At 46.0% G+C, this 14,515-nt stretch overlaps 1 long non-coding RNA gene across 1 annotated transcript; it reads left to right on the top strand.

Moving 5' to 3' along the window:
* The first annotated feature begins 3,928 nt into the window (after nucleotides 1–3,928).
* On the top strand, nucleotides 3,929–8,074 carry LOC127906394 (uncharacterized). The gene is made up of 4 exons (XR_008061189.1): nucleotides 3,929–4,051; nucleotides 4,295–4,862; nucleotides 7,231–7,348; nucleotides 7,732–8,074. It is a non-coding gene; the product is annotated as an uncharacterized LOC127906394 (long non-coding RNA).
* Nucleotides 8,075–14,515: the final 6,441 nt, after the last annotated feature.

Raw genomic sequence — 14,515 nt, forward strand, 5'->3', positions numbered from 1 at the left:
CACAAATCTGGCCTTTATGGAAGAGTGGCAAGAAGAAAGCCATTTCTTAAAGATATCCATAAAAAGTGTTGTTTAAAGTTTGCCACAAGCCACCTGGGAGACACACCAAACATGTGGAAGAAGGTGCTCTGGTCAGATGAAACCAAAATGTAACTTTTTGGCAACAATGCAAAACGTTATGTTTGGCGTAAAAGCAACACAGCTCATCACCCTGAACACACCATCCCCACTGTCAAACATGGTGGTGGCAGCATCATGGTTTGGGCCTGCTTTTCTTCAGCAGGGACAGGGAAGATGGTTAAAATTGATGGAAAGATGGATGGAGCCAAATACAGGACCATTCTGGAAGAAAACCTGATGGAGTCTGCAAAAGACCTGAGACTGGGACAGAGATTTGTCTTCCAACAAGACAATGATCCAAAACATAAAGCAACATCTACAATGGAATGGTTAAAAAATAAACAGAATGGCCAAGTCAAAGTCCAGACCTGAATCCAATCGAGAATCTGTGGAAAGAACTGAAAACTGCTGTTCACAAATGCTCTCCATCCAACCTCACTGAGCTCGAGCTGTTTTGCAAGGAGGAATGGGAAAAAAATTCAGTCTCTCGATGTGCAAAACTGATAGAGACATACCCCAAGCGACTTACAGCTGGCGGCTGAATAATTTTGCACGGCCAATTTTTCAGTTTTTGATTTGTTAAAAAAGTTTGAAATATCTAATAAATGTCGTTCCACTTCATGATTGTGTGGAAAATTGTTGTTGATTCTTTACAAAAAATACAGTTTTATATCTTTATGTTTGAAGCCTGAAATGTGGCAAAAGGTCACAAAGTTCAAGGGGGCCGAATACTTTCGCAAGGCACTGTATGTAATATGACATTTGGATTGTCTTTATTGTTTTGAAACTTCTGTATGTTTACTGTTACTGAGGGAGAAACAGAGGAGGAACAGAGGTAGAAACAGAGGAGAAACAGAGGAGAAACAGAGGAGAAACAGAGGTAGAAACAGAGGTAAAAACAGAGGAGAAACAGAGGAGGAACAGAGGTAGAAACAGAGGAGGAACAGAGGTAGAAACAGAGGAGGAACAGAGGTAGAAACAGAGGAGGAACAGAGGTAGAAACAGAGGAGGAACAGAGGTAGAAACAGAGGAGGAACAGAGGTAGAAACAGAGGAGGAACAGGAGGAACAGAGGAAGAAACAGAGGAGGAACAGAGAGAAACAGAGGTAGAAACAGAGGAGGAACAGAGGTAGAAACAGAGGAGGAACAGAGGTAGAAACAGAGGTAGAAACAGAAACAGAGGGAGAAACAGAGGTAGAAACAGAGAAACAGAGGTAGAAACAGAGGTAGAAACAGAGGAGGAACAGAGGTAGAAACAGAGGAGGAACAGAGGTAGAAACAGAGGAAGAAACAGAGGAGGAACAGAGTAGAAACAGAGGAGAAACAGAGGTAGAAACAGAAGAAACAGAGGTAGAAACAGAGGAGGAACAGAGTAGAAACAGAGAAACAGAGGTAGAAACAGAGGAAACAGAGGTAGAAACAGAGGAGGTAGAAACAGAGTAGAAACAGAGGTAGAAACAGAGGAGAAACAGAGGAAGAAACAGAGGTAGAAACAGAGGAGGAACAGAGGTAGAAACAGAGGAGAAACAGAGGAGAAACAGAGAAACAGAGGTAGAAACAGAAACAGAGGAAGAAACAGAGGAAGAAACAGAGGAGAAACAGAGGTAGAAACAGAGGAGGAACAGAGGTAGAAACAGAGGAGGAACAGAGGTAGAAACAGAGGTAGAAACAGAGGTAGAAACAGAGGAGGAACAGAGGAGGAACAGAGATAGAAACAGAGGTAGAAACAGAGGAGGAACAGAGGTAGAAACAGAGGAGGAACAGAGGTAGAAACAGAGGAGGAACAGAGGTAGAAACAGAGGAGGAACAGAGGAGGAACAGAGGTAGAAACAGAGGAGAAACAGAGGTAGAAACAGAGGAACAGAGGAGGAACAGAGGTAGAAACAGAGGAGGAACAGAGGAGGAACAGAGGTAGAAACAGAGGTAGAAACAGAGGTAGAAACAGAGGAGGAACAGAGGTAGAAACAGAGGAGAAACAGAGGGAGAAACAGAGGAGGAACAGAGGAGGAACAGAGGTAGAAACAGAGGAGAAACAGAGGTAGAAACAGAGGAGGAACAGAGGAGGAACAGAGAGAAACAGAGGAACAGAGGAGGAACAGAGGAGGAACAGAGGTAGAAACAGAGGAGAAACAGAGGAGGAACAGAGGTAGAAACAGAGGAGGAACAGAGGTAGAAACAGAGGAGGAACAGAGGAGGAACAGAGGTAGAAACAGAGGTAGAAACAGAGGTAGAAACAGAGGTAGAAACAGAGGTAGAAACAGAGGAGGAACAGAGGTAGAAACAGAGGAGGAACAGAGGTAGAAACAGAGGAGGAACAGAGGTAGAAACAGAGGAGGAACAGAGGTAGAAACAGAGGAGGAACAGAGGTAGAAACAGAGGAAGAAACAGAGGAGGAACAGAGGTAGAAACAGAGGAGGAACAGAGGTAGAAACAGAGGTAGAAACAGAGGTAGAAACAGAGGTAGAAACAGAGGTAGAAACAGAGGAGGAACAGAGGTAGAAACAGAGGAGAAACAGAGGAGGAACAGAGGAGGAACAGAGGAGGAACAGAGATAGAAACAGAGGTAGAAACAGAGGAGGAACAGAGGTAGAAACAGAGGTAGAAACAGAGGAGGAACAGAGGTAGAAACAGAGGAGGAACAGAGGAGTAACACAGGTAGAAACAGAGGAGAAACAGAGGTAGAAACAGAGGAGAAACAGAGGAGGAACAGAGATAGAAACAGAGGTAGAAACAGAGGAGGAACAGAGGTAGAAACAGAGGAGGAACAGAGGTAGAAACAGAGGTAGAAACAGAGGAGGAACAGAGGTAGAAACAGAGGAGGAACAGAGGAGGAACAGAGGAGGAACAGAGGTAGAAACAGAGGAGGAACAGAGGTAGAAACAGAGGAGGAACAGAGGATGAACAGAGATAGAAACAGAGGAGGAACAGAGGTAGAAACAGAGGAGGAACAGAGGTAGAAACAGAGGAGGAACAGAGGTAGAAACAGAGGAGGAACAGAGGTAGATACAGAGGAGGAACAGAGGTAGATACAGAGGAGAAACAGAGATAGAAACAGAGGAGGAACAGAGATAGAAACAGAGGAGGAACAGAGGTAGAAACAGAGGAGGAACAGAGGTAGAAACAGAGGTAGAAACAGAGGTAGAAACAGAGGTAGAAACAGAGGTAGAAACAGAGGAGAAACAGAGGAGGAACAGAGGTAGAAACAGAGGTAGAAACAGAGGAGGAACAGAGGTAGAAACAGAGGAGGAACAGAGGTAGAAACAGAGGTAGAAACAGAGGTAGAAACAGAGGAGGAACAGAGGTAGAAACAGAGGAGGAACAGAGATAGAAACAGAGGAGGAACAGAGGTAGAAACAGAGGAGGAACAGAGGAGGAACAGAGATAGAAACAGAGGAGGAACAGAGGTAGAAACAGAGGAGGAACAGAGGTAGAAACAGAGGAGGAACAGAGGTAGATACAGAGGTAGAAACAGAGGAGGAACAGAGGAGGAACAGAGGAGGAACAGAGGTAGAAACAGAGGTAGAAACAGAGGAGGAACAGAGGTAGAAACAGAGGAGGAACAGAGGTAGAAACGGAGGTAGAAACAGAGGTAGAAACAGAGGTAGAAACAGAGGTAGAAACAGAGGAGGAACAGAGGTAGAAACAGAGGAGGAACAGAGGTAGAAACGGAGGTAGAAACAGAGGTAGAAACAGAGGTAGAAACAGAGGTAGAAACAGAGGTAGAAACAGAGGTAGAAACAGAGGTAGAAACAGAGGAGGAACAGAGGTAGAAACAGAGGGAGGAACAGAGGTAGAAACAGAGGGAGGAACAGAGGTAGAAACAGAGGTAGAAACAGAGGTAGAAACAGAGGTAGAAACAGAGGTAGAAACAGAGGTAGATACAGAGGAGGAACAGAGGTAGAAAGAGAGGAGGAACAGAGGAGGAACAGAGGTAGAAACAGAGGAGGAACAGAGGAGGAACAGAGGTAGAAACAGAGGTAGAAACAGAGGTAGAAACAGAGGTAGAAACAGAGGTAGAACAGAGGTAGAAACAGAGGAGGAACAGAGGTAGAAACAGAGGTAGAAACAGAGGTAGAAACAGAGGAGGAACAGAGGTAGAAACAGAGGTAGAAACAGAGGTAGAAACAGAGGAGGAACAGAGGTAGAAAAGAGGAGAAACAGAGGAGGAACAGAGGTAGAAAGAGAGGAGGAACAGAGGAGGAACAGAGGTAGAAACAGAGGTAGAAACAGAGGTAGAAACAGAGGAAGAAACAGAGGAAGAAACAGAGGAGGAACAGAGGAGGAACAGAGGTAGAAACAGAGGAGGAACAGAGGTAGAAACAGAGGAGGAACAGAGGTAGAAACAGAGGTAGAAACAGAGGTAGATACAGAGGAGGAACAGAGGTAGAAAGAGAGGAGGAACAGAGGAGGAACAGAGGTAGAAACAGAGGAGGAACAGAGGTAGAAACAGAGGTAGAAACAGAGGTAGAAACAGAGGTAGAAACAGAGGTAGAAACAGAGGAGGAACAGAGGTAGAAACAGAGGAGGAACAGAGGTAGAAACAGAGGAGGAACAGAGGTAGAAACAGAGGTAGAAACAGAGGAGGAACAGAGGAGGAACAGAGGTAGAAACAGAGGAGGAACAGAGGAGGAACAGAGGTAGAAACAGAGGAGGAACAGAGGTAGAAACAGAGGTAGAAACAGAGGTAGAAACAGAGGTAGAAACAGAGGTAGAAACAGAGGAGGAACAGAGGAGGAACAGAGGTAGAAACAGAGGAGGAACAGAGGTAGAAACAGAGGTAGAAACAGAGGTAGAAACAGAGGTAGAAACAGAGGAGGAACAGAGGAGGAACAGAGGAGGAACAGAGGAGGAACAGAGGTAGAAACAGAGGTAGAAACAGAGGAGAAACAGAGGAGGAACAGAGGTAGGAACAGAGGAGGAACAGAGGTAGAAACAGAGGAGGAACAGAGGTAGAAACAGAGGAGAAACAGAGGAGGAACAGAGGTAGAAACAGAGGAGGAACAGAGGAGGAACAGAGGTAGAAACAGAGGAGGAACAGAGGAGGAACAGAGGAGGAACAGAGGAAGAAACAGAGGAGAAACAGAGGAGGAACAGAGGTAGAAACAGAGGAGGAACAGAGGTAGAAACAGAGGAGGAACAGAGGAGGAACAGAGGTAGAAACAGAGGTAGAAACAGAGGTAGAAACAGAGGAGAAACAGAGGAGGAACAGAGGTAGAAACAGAGGAGGAACAGAGGTAGAAACAGAGGAGGAACAGAGGTAGAAACAGAGGAGGAACAGAGGAGGAACAGAGGAGGAACAGAGGTAGAAACAGAGGAGGAACAGAGGTAGAAACAGAGGAGGAACAGAGGTAGAAACAGAGGAGGAACAGAGGAGGAACAGAGGTAGAAACAGAGGTAGAAACAGAGGTAGAAACAGAGGTAGAAACAGAGGTAGAAACAGAGGTAGAAACAGAGGTAGAAACAGAGGAGGAACAGAGGTAGAAACAGAGGTAGAAACAGAGGAGAAACACAGGTAGAAACAGAGGTAGAAACAGAGGTAGAAACAGAGGTAGAAACAGAGGAGGAACAGAGGTAGAAAAGAGGAGGAACAGAGGAGGAACAGAGGTAGAAACAGAGGAGGAACAGAGGTAGAAACAGAGGTAGAAACAGAGGTAGAAACAGAGGTAGAAACAGAGGAGGAACAGAGGTAGAAACAGAGGTAGAAACAGAGGTAGAAACAGAGGTAGAAACAGAGGTAGAAACAGAGGTAGAAACAGAGGTAGAAACAGAGGTAGAAACAGAGGAGGAACAGAGGTAGAAACAGAGGTAGAAACAGAGGTAGAAACAGAGGTAGAAACAGAGGTAGAAACAGAGGAGAAACAGAGGTAGAAACAGAGGAGGAACAGAGGAGGAACAGAGGAGGAACAGAGGTAGAAACAGAGGTAGAAAGAGAGGAGGAACAGAGGAGGAACAGAGGAGGAACAGAGGTAGAAACAGAGGTAGAAACAGAGGAGAAACAGAGGAGGAACAGAGGTAGGAACAGAGGAGGAACAGAGGTAGAAACAGAGGTAGAAACAGAGGAGGAACAGAGGAGGAACAGAGGTAGAAACAGAGGTAGAAACAGAGGAGGAACAGAGGTAGAAACAGAGGAGGAACAGAGGAGGAACAGAGGAGGAACAGAGGAGGAACAGAGGTAGAAACAGAGGAGAAACAGAGGGAGAAACAGAGGAGGAACAGAGGTAGAAACAGAGGAAGAAACAGAGGTAGAAACAGAGGAGGAACAGAGGTAGAAACAGAGGTAGAAACAGAGGTAGAAACAGAGGTAGAAACAGAGGAGGAACAGAGGTAGAAACAGAGGAGGAACAGAGGTAGAAACAGAGGTAGAAACAGAGGAGGAACAGAGGTAGATACAGAGGAGGAACAGAGGTAGAAACAGAGGAGGAACAGAGGAGGAACAGAGGTAGAAACAGAGGAGGAACAGAGGTAGAAACAGAGGAGGAACAGAGGAGAAACAGAGGAGGAACAGAGGAGGAACAGAGGTAGAAACAGAGGTAGAAACAGAGGTAGAAACAGAGGTAGAAACAGAGGTAGAAACAGAGGTAGAAACAGAGGTAGAAACAGAGGAGGAACAGAGGTAGAAACAGAGGAGGAACAGAGGTAGAAACAGAGGAGGAACAGAGGTAGAAACAGAGGAGGAACAGAGGTAGAAACAGAGGAGGAACAGAGGTAGAAACAGAGGAGGAACAGAGGTAGAAACAGAGGAGGAACAGAGGTAGAAACAGAGGAGGAACAGAGGTAGGAAACAGAGGAGGAACAGAGGAGGAACAGAGGAGGAACAGAGGTAGAAACAGAGGAGGAACAGAGGAGGAACAGAGGTAGAAACAGAGGTAGAAACAGAGGTAGAAACAGAGGTAGAAACAGAGGTAGAAACAGAGGTAGAAACAGAGGTAGAAACAGAGGTAGAAACAGAGGAGGAACAGAGGTAGAAACAGAGGAGGAACAGAGGTAGAAACAGAGGAGGAACAGAGGTAGAAACAGAGGAGGAACAGAGGGAGGAACAGAGGAGGAACAGAGGAGGAACAGAGGTAGAAACAGAGGAGGAACAGAGGTAGAAACAGAGGAGGAACAGAGGTAGAAACAGAGGTAGAAACAGAGGTAGAAACAGAGGAGGAACAGAGGTAGAAACAGAGGTAGAAACAGAGGTAGAAACAGAGGTAGAAACAGAGGAAGAAACAGAGGAGGAACAGAGGTAGAAACAGAGGTAGAAAGAGAGGAGGAACAGAGGAGGAACAGAGGTAGAAACAGAGGTAGAAACAGAGGTAGAAACAGAGGTAGAAACAGAGGTAGAAACAGAGGTAGAAACAGAGGTAGAAACAGAGGAGGAACAGAGGTAGAAACAGAGGTAGAAACAGAGGAGGAACAGAGGAGGAACAGAGGTAGAAAGAGAGGAGGAACAGAGGTAGAAACAGAGGAGGAACAGAGGTAGAAACAGAGGTAGAAACAGAGGAGGAACAGAGGAGGAACAGAGGAGGAACGGAGGTAGAAACAGAGGAGGAACAGAGGTAGAAACAGAGGTAGAAACAGAGGTAGAAACAGAGGTAGAAACAGAGGAGGAACAGAGGAGGAACAGAGGAGGAACAGAGGTAGAAACAGAGGAGGAACAGAGGTAGAAACATAGGAGGAACAGAGGTAGAAACATAGGAGGAACAGAGGTAGAAACAGAGGAGGAACAGAGGTAGAAACAGAGGTAGAAACAGAGGAGGAACAGAGGTAGAAACAGAGGAGGAACAGAGGTAGAAACAGAGGTAGAAACAGAGGAGGAACAGAGGTAGAAACAGAGGAGAAACAGAGGTAGAAACAGAGGTAGAAACAGAGGTAGAAACAGAGGTAGAAACAGAGGTAGAAACAGAGGTAGAAACAGAGGTAGAAACAGAGGTAGAAACAGAGGTAGAAACAGAGGTAGAAACAGAGGAGGAACAGAGGAGGAACAGAGGAGGAACAGAGGTAGAAACAGAGGTAGAAACAGAGGTAGAAACAGAGGTAGAAACAGAGGTAGAAACAGAGGTAGAAACAGAGGAGGAACAGAGGAGGAACAGAGGTAGAAACAGAGGAGGAACAGAGGTAGAAACAGAGGTAGAAACAGAGGTAGAAACAGAGGTAGAAACAGAGGAAGAAACAGAGGTAGAAACAGAGGTAGAAACAGAGGTAGAAACAGAGGTAGAAACAGAGGTAGAAACAGAGGTAGAAACAGAGGTAGAAACAGAGGTAAAAACAGAGGTAGAAACAGAGGTAGAAACAGAGGTAGAAACAGAGGAGAAACAGAGGTAGAAAGAGAGGAGGAACAGAGGAGGAACAGAGGTAGAAACAGAGGAGGAACAGAGGTAGAAACAGAGGAGGAACAGAGGTAGAAACAGAGGAGGAACAGAGGAGGAACAGAGGAGGAACAGAGGAGGAACAGAGGAGGAACAGAGGTAGAAACAGAGGAGGAACAGAGGAGGAACAGAGGAGGAACAGAGGAGGAACAGAGGAGGAACAGAGGTAGAAACAGAGGAGGAACAGAGGAGGAACAGAGGTAGAAACAGAGGTAGAAACAGAGGTAGAAACAGAGGTAGAAACAGAGGTAGAAACAGAGGTAGAAACAGAGGTAGAAACAGAGGTGAAACAGAGGAGGAACAGAGGAGGAACAGAGGAGGAACAGAGGTAGAAACAGAGGAGGAACAGAGGTAGAAACAGAGGAGGAACAGAGGAGGAACAGAGGAGGAGCAGAGGTAGAAACAGAGGAGGAGCAGAGGTAGAAACAGAGGAGGAACAGAGGTAGAAACAGAGGTAGAAACAGAGGTAGAAACAGAGGTAGAAACAGAGGTAGAAACAGAGGTAGAAACAGAGGAGGAACAGAGGTAGAAACAGAGGAGGAACAGAGGAGGAACAGAGGAGGAACAGAGGAGGAACAGAGGTAGAAACAGAGGTAGAAACAGAGGAGAAACAGAGGAGGAACAGAGGAGGAACAGAGGTAGAAACAGAGGTAGAAACAGAGGTAGAAACAGAGGAGAAACAGAGGAGGAACAGAGGTAGGAACAGAGGAGGAACAGAGGTAGAAACAGAGGAGGAACAGAGGTAGAAACAGAGGAGAAACAGAGGAGGAACAGAGGTAGAAACAGAGGAGGAACAGAGGAGGAACAGAGGTAGATACAGAGGAGGAACAGAGGTAGAAACAGAGGAGGAACAGAGGAGGAACAGAGGTAGAAACAGAGGAGGAACAGAGGTAGAAACAGAGGTAGAAACAGAGGTAGAAACAGAGGAGAAACAGAGGAGGAACAGAGGAGGAACAGAGGTAGAAACAGAGGTAGAAACAGAGGAGGAACAGAGGTAGAAACAGAGGTAGAAACAGAGGTAGAAACAGAGGTAGAAACAGAGGAGGAACAGAGGTAGAAACAGAGGAGGAACAGAGGTAGAAACAGAGGAGAAACAGAGGTAGAAACAGAGGAGGAACAGAGGTAGAAACAGAGGAGGAACAGAGGTAGAAACAGAGGAGAAACAGAGGTAGAAACAGAGGAGAAACAGAGGAGGAACAGAGGTAGAAACAGAGGAGGAACAGAGGAGGAACAGAGGAGGAACAGAGGAGGAACAGAGGAGGAACAGAGGTAGAAACAGAGGTAGAAACAGAGGTAGAAACAGAGGTAGAAACAGAGGTAGAAACAGAGGTAGAAACAGAGGTAGAAACAGAGGTAGAAACAGAGGAGGAACAGAGGTAGAAACAGAGGAGGAACAGAGGTAGAAACAGAGGAGGAACAGAGGTAGAAACAGAGGAGGAACAGAGGAGGAACAGAGGAGGAACAGAGGAGGAACAGAGGTAGAAACAGAGGAGGAACAGAGGTAGAAACAGAGGAGGAACAGAGGTAGAAACAGAGGTAGAAACAGAGGAGGAACAGAGGAGGAACAGAGGTAGAAACAGAGGTAGAAACAGAGGTAGAAACAGAGGTAGAAACAGAGGTAGAAACAGAGGAAGAAACAGAGGAGGAACAGAGGTAGAAACAGAGGTAGAAACAGAGGAGGAACAGAGGAGGAACAGAGGTAGAAACAGAGGTAGAAACAGAGGTAGAAACAGAGGTAGAAACAGAGGTAGAAACAGAGGTAGAAACAGAGGTAGAAACAGAGGTAGAAACAGAGGAGGAACAGAGGTAGAAACAGAGGTAGAAACAGAGGTAGATACAGAGGAGGAACAGAGGTAGAAAGAGAGGAGGAACAGAGGTAGAAACAGAGGTAGAAACAGAGGTAGAAACAGAGGAGGAACAGAGGAGGAACAGAGGAGGAACGGAGGTAGAAACAGAGGAGGAACAGAGGTAGAAACAGAGGTAGAAACAGAGGTAGAAACAGAGGTAGAAACAGAGGAGGAACAGAGGAGGAACAGAGGAGGAACAGAGGAGGAACAGAGGTAGAAACATAGGAGGAACAGAGGTAGAAACATAGGAGGAACAGAGGTAGAAACAGAGGAGGAACAGAGGTAGAAACAGAGGTAGAAACAGAGGAGGAACAGAGGTAGAAACAGAGGAGGAACAGAGGTAGAAACAGAGGTAGAAACAGAGGAGGAACAGAGGTAGAAACAGAGGTAGAAACAGAGGAGGAACAGAGGTAGAAACAGAGGTAGAAACAGAGGTAGAAACAGAGGTAGAAACAGAGGTAGAAACAGAGGTAGAAACAGAGGTAGAAACAGAGGTAGAAACAGAGGTAGAAACAGAGGTAGAAACAGAGGTAGAAACAGAGGAGGAACAGAGGAGGAACAGAGGTAGAAACAGAGGTAGAAACAGAGGTAGAAACAGAGGTAGAAACAGAGGTAGAAACAGAGGTAGAAACAGAGGTAGAAACAGAGGAGGAACAGAGGTAGAAACAGAGGAGAAACAGAGGTAGAAACAGAGGTAGAAACAGAGGTAGAAACAGAGGTAGAAACAGAGGTAGAAACAGAGGTAGAAACAGAGGTAGAAACAGAGGTAGAAACAGAGGTAGAAACAGAGGTAGAAACAGAGGTAGAAACAGAGGTAGAAACAGAGGTAGAAACAGAGGAGAAACAGAGGTAGAAACAGAGGAGGAACAGAGGTAGAAAGAGAGGAGGAACAGAGGAGGAACAGAGGTAGAAACAGAGGAGAAACAGAGGTAGAAACAGAGGTAGAAACAGAGGTAGGAAGAGAGGAGGAACAGAGGAGGAACAGAGGAGGAACAGAGGAGGAACAGAGGAGGAACAGAGGAGGAACAGAGGTAGAAACAGAGGAGGAACAGAGGAGGAACAGAGGAGGAACAGAGGAGGAACAGAGGAGGAACAGAGGAGGAACAGAGGTAGAAACAGAGGAGGAACAGAGGAGGAACAGAGGTAGAAACAGAGGTAGAAACAGAGGTAGAAACAGAGGTAGAAACAGAGGTAGAAACAGAGGTAGAAACAGAGGTAGAAACAGAGGTAGAAACAGAGGTAGAAACAGAGGTAGAAACAGAGGTAGAAACAGAGGAGGAACAGAGGAGGAACAGAGGTAGAAACAGAGGAGGAACAGAGGTAGAAACAGAGGAGGAACAGAGGAGGAACAGAGGAGGAGCAGAGGTAGAAACAGAGGAGGAGCAGAGGTAGAAACAGAGGAGGAACAGAGGTAGAAACAGAGGTAGAAACAGAGGTAGAAACAGAGGTAGAAACAGAGGTAGAAACAGAGGAGGAACAGAGGTAGAAACAGAGGAGGAACAGAGGAGGAACAGAGGAGGAACAGAGGAGGAACAGAGGTAGAAACAGAGGTAGAAACAGAGGTAGAAACAGAGGAGAAACAGAGGAGGAACAGAGGTAGGAACAGAGGAGGAACAGAGGTAGAAACAGAGGAGGAACAGAGGTAGAAACAGAGGAGGAACAGAGGAGGAACAGAGGTAGAAACAGAGGTAGAAACAGAGGTAGAAACAGAGGAGAAACAGAGGAGGAACAGAGGTAGAAACAGAGGAGGAACAGAGGTAGAAACAGAGGAGGAACAGAGGAGGAACAGAGGTAGAAACAGAGGAGGAACAGAGGTAGAAACAGAGGAGGAACAGAGGTAGAAACAGAGGAGGAACAGAGGTAGAAACAGAGGTAGAAACAGAGGAGGAACAGAGGAGAAACAGAGGAGGAACAGAGGAGGAACAGAGGTAGAAACAGAGGTAGAAACAGAGGAGGAACAGAGGTAGAAACAGAGGTAGAAACAGAGGTAGAAACAGAGGTAGAAACAGAGGTAGAAACAGAGGTAGAAACAGAGGAGGAACAGAGGTAGAAAGAGAGGAGGAACAGAGGAGGAACAGAGGTAGAAACAGAGGAGGAACAGAGGTAGAAACAGAGGTAGAAACAGAGGTAGAAACAGAGGTAGAAACAGAGGTAGAAACAGAGGTAGAAACAGAGGAGGAACAGAGGTAGAAACAGAGGTAGAAACAGAGGTAGAAACAGAGGTAGAAACAGAGGTAGAAACAGAGGTAGAAACAGAGGAGGAACAGAGGAGGAACAGAGGTAGAAACAGAGGAGGAACAGAGGTAGAAACAGAGGTAGAAACAGAGGTAGAAACAGAGGTAGAAACAGAGGAGGAACAGAGGTAGAAACAGAGGTAGAAACAGAGGAGGAACAGAGGAGGAACAGAGGAGGAACAGAGGTAGAAACAGAGGTAGAAACAGAGGTAGAAACAGAGGTAGAAACAGAGGAGGAACAGAGGAGGAACAGAGGAGGAACAGAGGAGGAACAGAGGAGGAACAGAGGTAGAAACAGAGGTAGAAACAGAGGTAGAAACAGAGGTAGGAACAGAGGAGGAACAGAGGTAGAAACAGAGGAGGAACAGAGGTAGAAACAGAGGAGAAACAGAGGAGGAACAGAGGTAGAAACAGAGGAGGAACAGAGGAGGAACAGAGGTAGAAACAGAGGTAGAAACAGAGGAGGAACAGAGGAGGAACAGAGGTAGAAACAGAGGAGAAACAGAGGAGAAACAGAGGAGGAACAGAGGTAGAAACAGAGGAAGAAACAGAGGTAGAAACAGAGGAGGAACAGAGGAGGAACAGAGGTAGAAACAGAGGTAGAAACAGAGGTAGAAACAGAGGAGGAACAGAGGTAGAAACAGAGGAGGAACAGAGGTAGAAACAGAGGAGGAACAGAGGAGGAACAGAGGTAGATACAGAGGAGGAACAGAGGTAGAAACAGAGGAGGAACAGAGGAGGAACAGAGGTAGAAACAGAGGAGAAACAGAGGTAGAAACAGAGGTAGAAACAGAGGTAGAAACAGAGGAGAAACAGAGGAGGAACAGAGGAGGAACAGAGGTAGAAACAGAGGTAGAAACAGAGGAGGAACAGAGGTAGAAACAGAGGTAGAAACAGAGGTAGAAACAGAGGTAGAAACAGAGGTAGAAACAGAGGTAGAAACAGAGGTAGAAACAGAGGAGGAACAGAGGTAGAAACAGAGGAGGAACAGAGGTAGAAACAGAGATAGAAACAGAGGAGGAACAGAGGTAGAAACAGAGGAGGAACAGAGGTAGAAACAGAGGAGGAACAGAGGTAGAAACAGAGGAGGAACAGAGGTAGAAACAGAGGAGGAACAGAGGTAGAAACAGAGGAGGAACAGAGGTAGGAACAGAGGAGGAACAGAGGAGGAACAGAGGAGGAACAGAGGTAGAAACAGAGGAGGAACAGAGGAGGAACAGAGGTAGAAACAGAGGTAGAAACAGAGGTAGAAACAGAGGTAGAAACAGAGGTAGAAACAGAGGTAGAAACAGAGGTAGAAACAGAGGTAGAAACAGAGGAGAAACAGAGGTAGAAACAGAGGTAGATACAGAGGAGGAACAGAGGAGGAACAGAGGTAGAAACAGAGGAGGAACAGAGTTAGAAACAGAGGTAGAAACAGAGGTAGAAACAGAGGTAGAAACAGAGGTAGAAACAGAGGTAAAAACAGAGGTAGAAACAGAGGAGGAACAGAGGTAGAAAGAGAGGAGGAACAGAGGAGGAACAGAGGTAGAAACAGAGGTAGAAACAGAGGTAGAAACAGAGGAGGAACAGAGGTAGAAACAGAGGAGGAACAGAGGAGGAACAGAGGAGGAACAGAGGAGGAACAGAGGAGGAACAGAGGTAGAAACAGAGGAGGAACAGAGGAGGAACAGAGAGGAACAGAGGAGGAACAGAGGAGGAACAGAGGAGGAACAGAGGAGGAACAGAGGAGGAACAGAGGAGAAACAGAGAAACAGAGGAACAGAGGTAGAAACAGAGAGTAGAAACAGAGGTAGAAACAGAGGTAGAAACAGAGGTAGAAACAGAGGTAGAAACAGAGGTAGAAACAGAGGTAGAAACAGAGGTAGAAACAGAGGTAGAAACAGAGGTAGAAACAGAGGTAGAAACAGAGGAGGAACAGAGGTAGAAACAGAGGAGGAACAGAGGTAGAAACAGAGGAGGA

Source organism: Oncorhynchus keta, chromosome 12 (assembly GCF_023373465.1).
Source record: "Oncorhynchus keta strain PuntledgeMale-10-30-2019 chromosome 12, Oket_V2, whole genome shotgun sequence".
Lineage (NCBI taxonomy): Eukaryota > Metazoa > Chordata > Actinopteri > Salmoniformes > Salmonidae > Oncorhynchus > Oncorhynchus keta.